This window comes from Gopherus evgoodei, chromosome 11 (assembly GCF_007399415.2).
Source record: "Gopherus evgoodei ecotype Sinaloan lineage chromosome 11, rGopEvg1_v1.p, whole genome shotgun sequence".
NCBI classification, from domain to species: Eukaryota; Metazoa; Chordata; order Testudines; family Testudinidae; genus Gopherus; species Gopherus evgoodei.
Window position 1 is genome coordinate 58,240,768 of NC_044332.1, and position 8,964 is coordinate 58,249,731.

The window sequence follows — 8,964 nt, forward strand, 5'->3', positions numbered from 1 at the left end:
CCGCACCATTAAGTCATTTGCATCTAAGTCTATAGAAGAAAACCTTGTGTCTTGGATAACAGGCAGCACAAAAACAGATTTTTCAGCTAAAATTTCTATAAATGTAGAGAATAGCATTAACTTTTTGCAGAAGGTAAATATGTGGTTTAAGAGGAAATGCTGTGAGGAATTGTGCTGCTAAGCCCTGAGACAACTTCCCTTTTCTTACTTTCTGTAAATGCTTTGCTAAATGCTAAAATAAAATGCTTGCAACAAATCTACTCTGCATTTTTTTCAAATGGAGGTTTAATAAACATGTTGCTTACCATGCAGTTACTTGGAGTCTATAAAACAATAATTCCAACCATAGTAAGTGGTTGGAAGATTTACTAGTGAAGTTACTGTTTCAACTTCGGGCTGGTTAAACCCACATTGATAAACATTTCTGTTTCTTTAATATTTTGTTTTAGCACATCCCAATGTGCCAGTTCTTAGAAAACTAAGCAAGCACATCTGCTTGTCTGGATTACTTCCTATAGTTAGTCTCAACACTATTTCCTTACCCAGACAGGGTGAATCTAAGGAACGGAAATTTGGACAATTTATATCGTAAGAGCTCCACAAAATCCCACTTCACTACTTTATACCTCCATAAATAGCTTTCACACTTTCCATCACAAATTACTTTCCTCTGTTCAATAGAGAAGGATGAGATTTCTTCCATTGTGTTATCAATGCTTATTTCCTTGCTGAATGGTTATAAAAGGTCATCAAAATCATTGCAAAGTCTGGCCCTTTCAGACAATGCATGACAGTCTGAAAAACCCTCTATTGATGCTCTTGATAGGATATTGTAATCAGGGTCTGAATGAACTCTCCCCTGACAGCTAGCTGGAGAGGGAGAAGAGACTTTAGGAGCAAACTCTATTTACATGAACATACCTACTGTGCGTAGGTATCCAGTAGACAGGAGCTGTGTAGCTCCAAGTGATCTGCTTTGGCTTGTACAGGGTTACAAATCACTTTACTACTGAATGCAGGGGCAGTGAAGTGGTGTTATTAATGTTGTGTCTTTACTGTATGAGTAAAGGGGGAGCAGAACTATTCTTAACCTGTCTCAAATAAGGAGGTCACCAAATTGTCCCAAATAAGGAAGTCACTCTCAGCTTAAAGGACTTTGTTAAGCCAGGGACTCAAATGCCAGACCCCTATCAAAGTAAGAGAGGTGGTGATAGGTGTCCCAGACAGGAGCCATAGACTCTCCCTAAGGGTCCTTGGTCTGGTTTAAGCTGCTCCTCCCCACTGTTCAAAGATAGAGCTAAATAGGCTCCATTGGGAGTCTTTTGTTACATTAAGTCCTTTACTACTTTACCAGGAGCTGAAATCACTTGTGGTGGGACGCCATTTCTACTCAGCCTCCTAAGAGATGAAAATCACTAAGAGTTGACTATCACTGAGAGACTGACCTGCAGAAGTCAGAGCAGAAAGGCAGGTGGCAGCAGCAGGTGACTGATGGGTGGCCAGCAGGCGCAGCTGGCAGGGCGGCCAGATGGGAGAGCAAGCCAGGAACCTTCTTCCCTGGATGAGAGGTGAACTCACACAGATGTATGTCTGAACCCTGGGTCCTCACTGACCAAGGACAATCACTTTGAGTGGGGCATGGTGTGGGATCAGAGAAGGGCACCGTAAAGGAAATTTTGATTGTGGAACTCAAGAACATGAGGCTGAAGGCACTGCCCCACGCACTCTGGGCTGGGTGTCCTGGTCACAATATTATGTCTATGAATCCTGCTTGTGGCATTTTCCCTAATTAATGTCAGCTGACTTCCTTCCTTTCATTAAAAGTTTCTTTTCTACACTCAGACTCCATGCTTGTGAGTGGGGAAGTATCATCTCTCAGGAGGCATCCAGGGGTGGTGTGTAATTTTCCCAGGTTACTGGAGAGGGAAAGGGTCAAGCTAGTTCTGTGTCCTATTGTTGACCAGATATTCAACCCTGGTTGCTGCTGGCTCCACCTGGGAGAATGGTTACAATATTGTGGTCCTTTTGTCTTCAGCCACTTGAAGAGTAGCTCCCAGCTATCCTCTCGACACACATCACATGCTCACAGATCACCTGATGACTGTGAGTAAAATTCTAGTCCATCAGAATCAGGTGGAGGGAGTCTAGAGCAGTGGTTCTCAAAGCCGTTCCGCCACTCACTCAGGGAAATCCCCTGGTGGGCTAGGTTGGTTAGTTTACCTGCTGCGTCCACAGGTTTAGTCAATCACAGCTCCCACTGGCTGCAGTTCACCACTCCAGGCCAATGGGAGCTGCAGGAAGGGCAGCCAGCACATCCCTCAGCCCAAGTTCTCAAAAGCAAATAAGGAGTTGGGAGATAAAGGGAAAGTATGGTGGTGGTTTGGGAGTTCTAGCGGAAGGGTTGGAGGAGTGCAGGGACTCTTAAGAGCTAGAGAGAGCCTGGAGCACCCTGAGAAGAGAGTGTGATTATTGGAGTTTGTGGAGTGGCCTAGAGACAGAACTGGATGGAGGGAGACAAGGGATGGTTACAAGACACTGGAACATCCTTCCCATTGATCCACCATCCCTATTAGTCTCCTTTTTTCTGTCCCTCCCTACCATCCTCTCCCTCACCAGCCATCTCTACCTTTCAACCTTTGCCACCCACCCTGGTCTTTATTTTCTGTCCTCCTCCCTCTTCCAGCCTCTTGGTCTTGTCATCAGAGAACTTTGGCAACTTGGATGTCACGGAGGCAGATGAAGACAGACAGTTTGTCTACTCTGTGGCACAGCTGCCCAGAGTTCCCAGGAAGAGAAAATGCAAGGGAACCCCCTGAAGGGCTGCTGCATGTTTGACCTTTCTGCAAGGCTGCAATGACCAGCCACCCCCCCAGTGACTTGTCACACTGGAATTAGGAGGATGTTCTGAGCATAAGAGGCAGCATGAAAAATGGTGAGGTGATGAAGTGTTAATTAAGGCCAAGCATAGAGGCTTGGGTCAGGATGTATTAGGAGGCGAAGGCAGAGATGGAAGCAGGAGTGGAACTGCACAAGGTTTCAAAGGTGATGATGAGGAAATTACTATGGTTACAATGAATGACAGTAGAGCCCTGTGTGAGACTATATTTAATCCCGCTCCTGTCCTGCCCTGCAATACCCACTGCCATTCCCATCTGGTCGCACTCCAGAACTCTACATTGGTCCCACGCAGGGTTCTAACTGACAGTTTTCCCAGGTAGAATGCTAGCATTTGCTGCAAGAGGATGGAATCTCGATTTGGTTTTGCCTGGGGAACAATTTCAACCATTTTCACCCAGAGGAGGTCAACTGATTAGCAAAAAATATGAAGGTTTGTGCAAACTCACAAGTAATATGGTTTTTTTTTATGGGAGTCACAGCAGAAAATAGGAGGAACTATAGCTCTCAGTGATTCCTATTTGTTTCTAATAAGGTATCTGAACTTTTCATCTGTGAATGCCTAAAAATTAGAGAGACTCTGAAAATGCAGCAGCAACACTAATCTTTTGTAATTTATAGATAGCTGGTTTAGCAATATTGAAATTTTTAAGCTATTTTGTGATATCTAACAAATCTTAGGAAAATATCCATGGGCACATCCCATATAACTGTATGAATTTTCTCAGATTTTTCTACAACAGAAGCTATTTTTATCAGCTTTATATAGTACATACCTGTGGACTAATGATGCATGACTAAAAAAATAGAATAGTTACATTTACTTTACTACTAAAATGTGAGCCACATATCAGAAATCTTACATGATACATACAGTAAAATTTCAGGCAACGACACAGTAAATTTTGTCTATCATATCCAAAACCTAAATAACCAGAAGTGCCATTCTTTACTGAAAATGATTTGAAAATGTTAAATGTACAGCGAAAGGCAGAATTGCAGTTTGCTACATTACTTCCTCCTAATTTCCCTAGCATCCAGTTGGCAGTATTGCCAAAATACTATAAAAAGATGGTAGCTTTGCATATCGCTTAAACTTATGCAGTATGAGCTTCCTGTGTGATCTCTGGAACACTGAAACTATGCTAGTCGTGCACATAAGACTAGTTTAGTCAGAATGTGAAAGCTCTAAAATCCTAAGTAAGCTAAACAGGAAACAAAAAACACAAAGGCATTACTTGAAACGGGTCACTGCTCAGAGCTCTACCCTTGCATGACTATTTAGGCAGGTGAAAGCAAGGGTACACAAATGTTGTTCTGCTTCTGTCCTGACCTTAGTACCTGGCTTTTGAAAAATCAGTTTGGTTATTCTTCATTTCATAGCCACAGCCATTGCTGATTATACATATGCTGTTTGAGCCAGGTGGTAGGTATCTGAATGTACACAAGCCACAGCTGAAAGCAGAAGAGATATTATTACAAACTATATAGACTAACAGCAGTTTATTAAGGATACCGATTGCCTGAGAGTTCTTACAACCTGAAGCCTAATATTTGCCTGCATGACAAGTAATAAACAAAGGCTGCAGGAACATAAGATTCCTCCCATGGGCTGACAATTTCTAAGGGTGAGAAGGTGCTTAAGACTTTTTAATCTATTCAGTCCTTGGTCTCTGCTGAAACAGCTAACAAGGAAGTGAATCCATGCTAAGCGTAGTGTGACTTGTGATAGGAACATTAGGAACTGGAACAACTAATTTCACATAGGGCATTAAGTATCAGTCAGGAAGTTAACAGCTTTCATTCACCCCAATCTTGGCAAGAGCGAAGCAGACACCTAGAGGTGAATGGTTATATGTCACACTAAGCCAGCTAGCTCCAAAAAGAACTTTCAGATGGTCAGTTGATTTTAGATTAAAATAAATTTGTGATGACAGAAAGGGAGAATGCTCCAAAGTTTTGCTTTGCAAGAATTTCACTAAAAAAATAAAATAATTCCTAAAAGACTTTGTGAAATTCAAGCAGCAATATTTAATGCTAAGTTTTGCCCATATTTATCATATATTGGTTAACATTTTCCAGATTTTTTAACATTCTTTAGAAAGCAGAGAAGCTTTCTGTATCAACGTGGAAAATAAGTCATCCTGTTGCCCATAGCAGCTATCCCTCCAAGGCAATGGGATGGCAAGAAGTGGAGAAAAGATCCGGCTGATGTTGCCTACACTATACCTATTATGACTTAATGCTCAGATGATGCTTCATATGCTAAAAATCCTGTGAAAATATAAACTCATTAGTCCCTATAGAAACACTTCTTGGACTGTATTAGCCTCATTTTATAGTGGCAGAGAAGTGAAGTGACCTGCACAAGGCTACTCAGCAAGTCAGCAGTTCATTCCTCTGTACCATGCTGACATTCATACAATACAGCAGTATCCAGTACTTACATGCATTGTGGCAGAGCTCTGACCTTGCCCCTGAGGGTCCTGCACTTCTAGGTGGTTTTTGCTAGCCTCAGTGGCTCACTATGACCCTCCACGTAGCCCTTCTCTCTCTAGGGCCAGGGTTACAGTCTACTGAGCCCTTTTCATCATAGGCCAGCAACGAGGTTGGTGAGAGAACTCCCACAGTCTCTGTTATCCCTGGGAGCTTATTTCAGAACAGTTTAGCCTCCTGTCCTGACAGGAGTCTGACTTCCGCTCCTAGGAGATGTTCCTGTAGTGGTGGTTTGTGGGGAACCCGGGCCTGCCCTCAACTCAGGGTTCCAGCTCAGGGACCCTAATGGTAGCAACTGTTGGCAGCCGACCTTTCACTGCCAGAATTACTACATTTCCCTGGGCCACTTCCCTACAGCTGTCCTGCTTCTCCCTTCTTCACCCTTACCGATGGTTTGAGGGTGTCTTCATTAAATAACCCTTCAGCCATACTTCCTCTCCTCTGGCTCCCTGGCTCTCCTCTGCCTGACTGAAGTGAGCTCTTTTTATAGTATCAGCAGGGCCTTAATTAGAGTCAGGTGGTCACATTAGCTTAATGGCCTCACTTGACTCTTTGCAGATTAATTAGAGTCAGCTGTTCTTATTAGCCTGGAGCAGTCTCTGCTCTGGTCAGTCAGGGAACAGAAAACTGTTAACACAGTGACCAGTATATCTGCCTCCTACTATTCTGCTGTACCCAACTGGCCTTGGTCTATCACAGTATATACACAACAATTTATTGCTAGCCATAGCATGCTGTCCATGTAAAAAGCTACATTTCCACTGAACAACGCATACTACTTGTGACAGATATGGCAATTTCCTCCACTATCTTTGGGTGATTGTATTGAATTAAGTTCAAATGGCTTTAAAATACACTGTATTATAAATGCAAAATTTATGTATTATGGTGGGATTGTATGCAATTTCTCTAGTGGGGAGATGTGGCCAGTGGGAAGTGTTGTGAGCTTCAAAGGACTATTTTAAACAACATTCCAAATAAGAAGGAACTTTTGGGACAACTCAAGTTAAGTAGGAAATAGCGGGGAGGTGGTGAATGCAAGTTCCCACCTCTGAATTCAACCTTCTGAAGCTGTGCCCTGAGAAGAGAACCATTTTCTGATTGACTAACTATTAAAAAAGTCTCTGAAGATCAAGGACATAAGCTGCATAAAGAAAAAGCTAACCTATGCATGAGGGTGCATGTTCTAAGTTAACAGCTGTTAGGAACTTGTAATCACAGAAAAAATTGTGTTCACCTACTACGGTCCTTGTTGGTACTGTGAGGAGGAGGAGGGGGAATCTTTGGTAGGCTTAGCATGTATATAGGTTCTTTTATGCTTTTAATGTTTTCTCTGTAATGCTTTCATCAGAAGAATAAATGTGCTTGCTTAGAAAGATCTGTGTGGTAACTTATAACTGTGGGCAATTATGACATTTATAGCCTCTGAGGATAAAGCAAAGCTCAGATAGAGACAGGCTTAGGTAGTCTGACTTGCTGGGGAACTCTCACTATAGGCAGGGAGGGAACTGTGCAGCCTAGAATAATCCTGGTCAGGAAGGAGAAAGAGGTGGGCCTCTGCACAAGAGAGGAGCCAGGAGCCTAGAGTGGGTGCCTTTGCTGGACAAAGGAAGGGGAATACAGGTGCAGTTGCCCTGAACTGTGGCATGACTCACAATAGGAAATCATAGTATTCTTAAAATTACATGTGAAGTCCCATTTATATCATACCTTTAGCTTAAAGTGCAAAAAGGTGTGATAAGTGTTTAAAAATAATCTTAATTCTTTAGAAGTTATGTATGGCATAAAATGCCTCTTCTCAACAACAGTTCAATGTGTAGTATAATGAAGACCTAAATTTTGGAGTCACTTACGGTCATAAACATACACTGGACGAGGTGACACTCCTAAGATACCTTGGGCAAAATTAGAGCATCTCTTAGTGCTGATTTCAGTATCAGACAAAAGCTTTGGCTACAACTGTACCTTGAAAAGTGGTCTAGACATTTAGAGTGGAGTTATATGAAAACTTTGTATCTTACTGGATAAGACTCTTTTGTTGGCTCAGTTATACAAGGAAGAGTAAAGAATAAACTTCAACTCTTCCTCCAGTGTATACTTCTCAATCCCAACCTATTTACAAGGTATATTATACTATTCTTACACTCCATATTTCCCCAGCCAAAATAAATCTGATTTTTAAACTTTTTATATACATATATTAGAAATGAGAAAGTCAGTGTTGATGAAATTTGCATAGGCATCAAATAAAATGTTATATTAATCCCAGTTTTTTTGTATTTTGGATTATGTACCTCTTACTTTGGGCTACTGTCAGATATTTAAAGGCCAGTGTCACATCTTTGTGAATTAGGAGACAAAAACACACCAAACATTTTTAAACTTAAACTGTACTAAAAACAAAACCAAACAAAAAGGAAAAACAAATATATGTTGATGCATTATTTAAAGACTATTTGACTTGGTTTATCAGCATGCAAACTTGAAATACACTGCAAACTTTTCTGTGATGTTAGATCTTTTTGTACTAAAAGTGCTAGTGAAGGAGGGGTACAGGAGTGTCCAAAAAATAGGTAACTTCACATCACAGAGTAAAGGACTTTAAAACAAAAAAACAGATTGTTTCACCATACTTTTATATATGCCTCCATAATGAAAGTTGCAGCCAGGTTCAATTAAAAGCCTTCTTCAAAGCACATCTCTCTTCTTACCAGCATTAGCTGGGATGAATTGTGACCAGCTACTCTCCATACAAGTGATCATTGCAGCTAGGTGTTGAGAAAGCTGGGATATATTGCCATTTATATTTGGCATAAAGACAGTATAGAAATTATAGTGCTTCTGGCACTTCAGTCCATGATGTTTCCACCACTATCTCAATGGCTTCATATGGATGCTGAATAACATGAGGGAGAGGGCTGAGCCTTGTAGGACTCCAATGATAAGGACCAGTTGCCACTTGGTTCTTTTTGAGAAGAAAGAGATGATATGTTTCAGGATATTCTTGTTTATTCCTGCAGCCTCTTGAAGGACAGGAATATTAAGTGATGAAAGTATCAAATGCTATAGACAGGCCCAACAAGTATAGATACACTGTGCTGCAAGGCACATAAAGAGTTAATGTAGTTCATACCACACCTGGCTGCAATGCCATCTATTTGTGTCACTATTATTTGAAAAGTATTTACCTATGTTGTAGTCTCTCGGTAGTCCTTGTTCCTGCCCACACCACAACACATGGCATCTGAACTGGTTGGATGCCACCTCCAGAAAAAAGACAAAGAAACAAAAGGGAAAGGAAGAAAGAGTATGTGAAATTTCTCTCTGGAGACAGGGTGGTTTTCTTTCTTCACTTCCAAAAACTGGAGCAGCTCCCAGAAGAGGCTGTGCTGCTCCAGCTGAGCTGAGAAGAGGAGGAGGAGGAGGACAGGTCATCTTGCTAAAGATTGTAATTATACTAAATTACTGGATTCAGCACCAAGTTTGTGAAAAAAAGTAGTTCAGGGTCCTTGAAGCATGTAGTTGGATTAGAAGATGATCCAGGATGTCCATCCCCATTATCTTCTGTGATTT

General features: G+C 41.5%; 1 protein-coding gene across 1 annotated transcript in view; it reads right to left on the minus strand.

Moving 5' to 3' along the window:
• Nucleotides 1–8,600, minus strand: part of ARHGAP15 (Rho GTPase activating protein 15) — a 469,173-nt gene extending 460,573 nt beyond the window's left edge. The window contains exon 1 of the mRNA XM_030580810.1: nucleotides 8,580–8,600. The gene's annotated coding sequence lies outside the window, so the exon portion shown is untranslated. The remainder of the gene's footprint in view (nucleotides 1–8,579) is intronic.
• Between the last annotated feature and the right edge of the window lie 364 nt (nucleotides 8,601–8,964).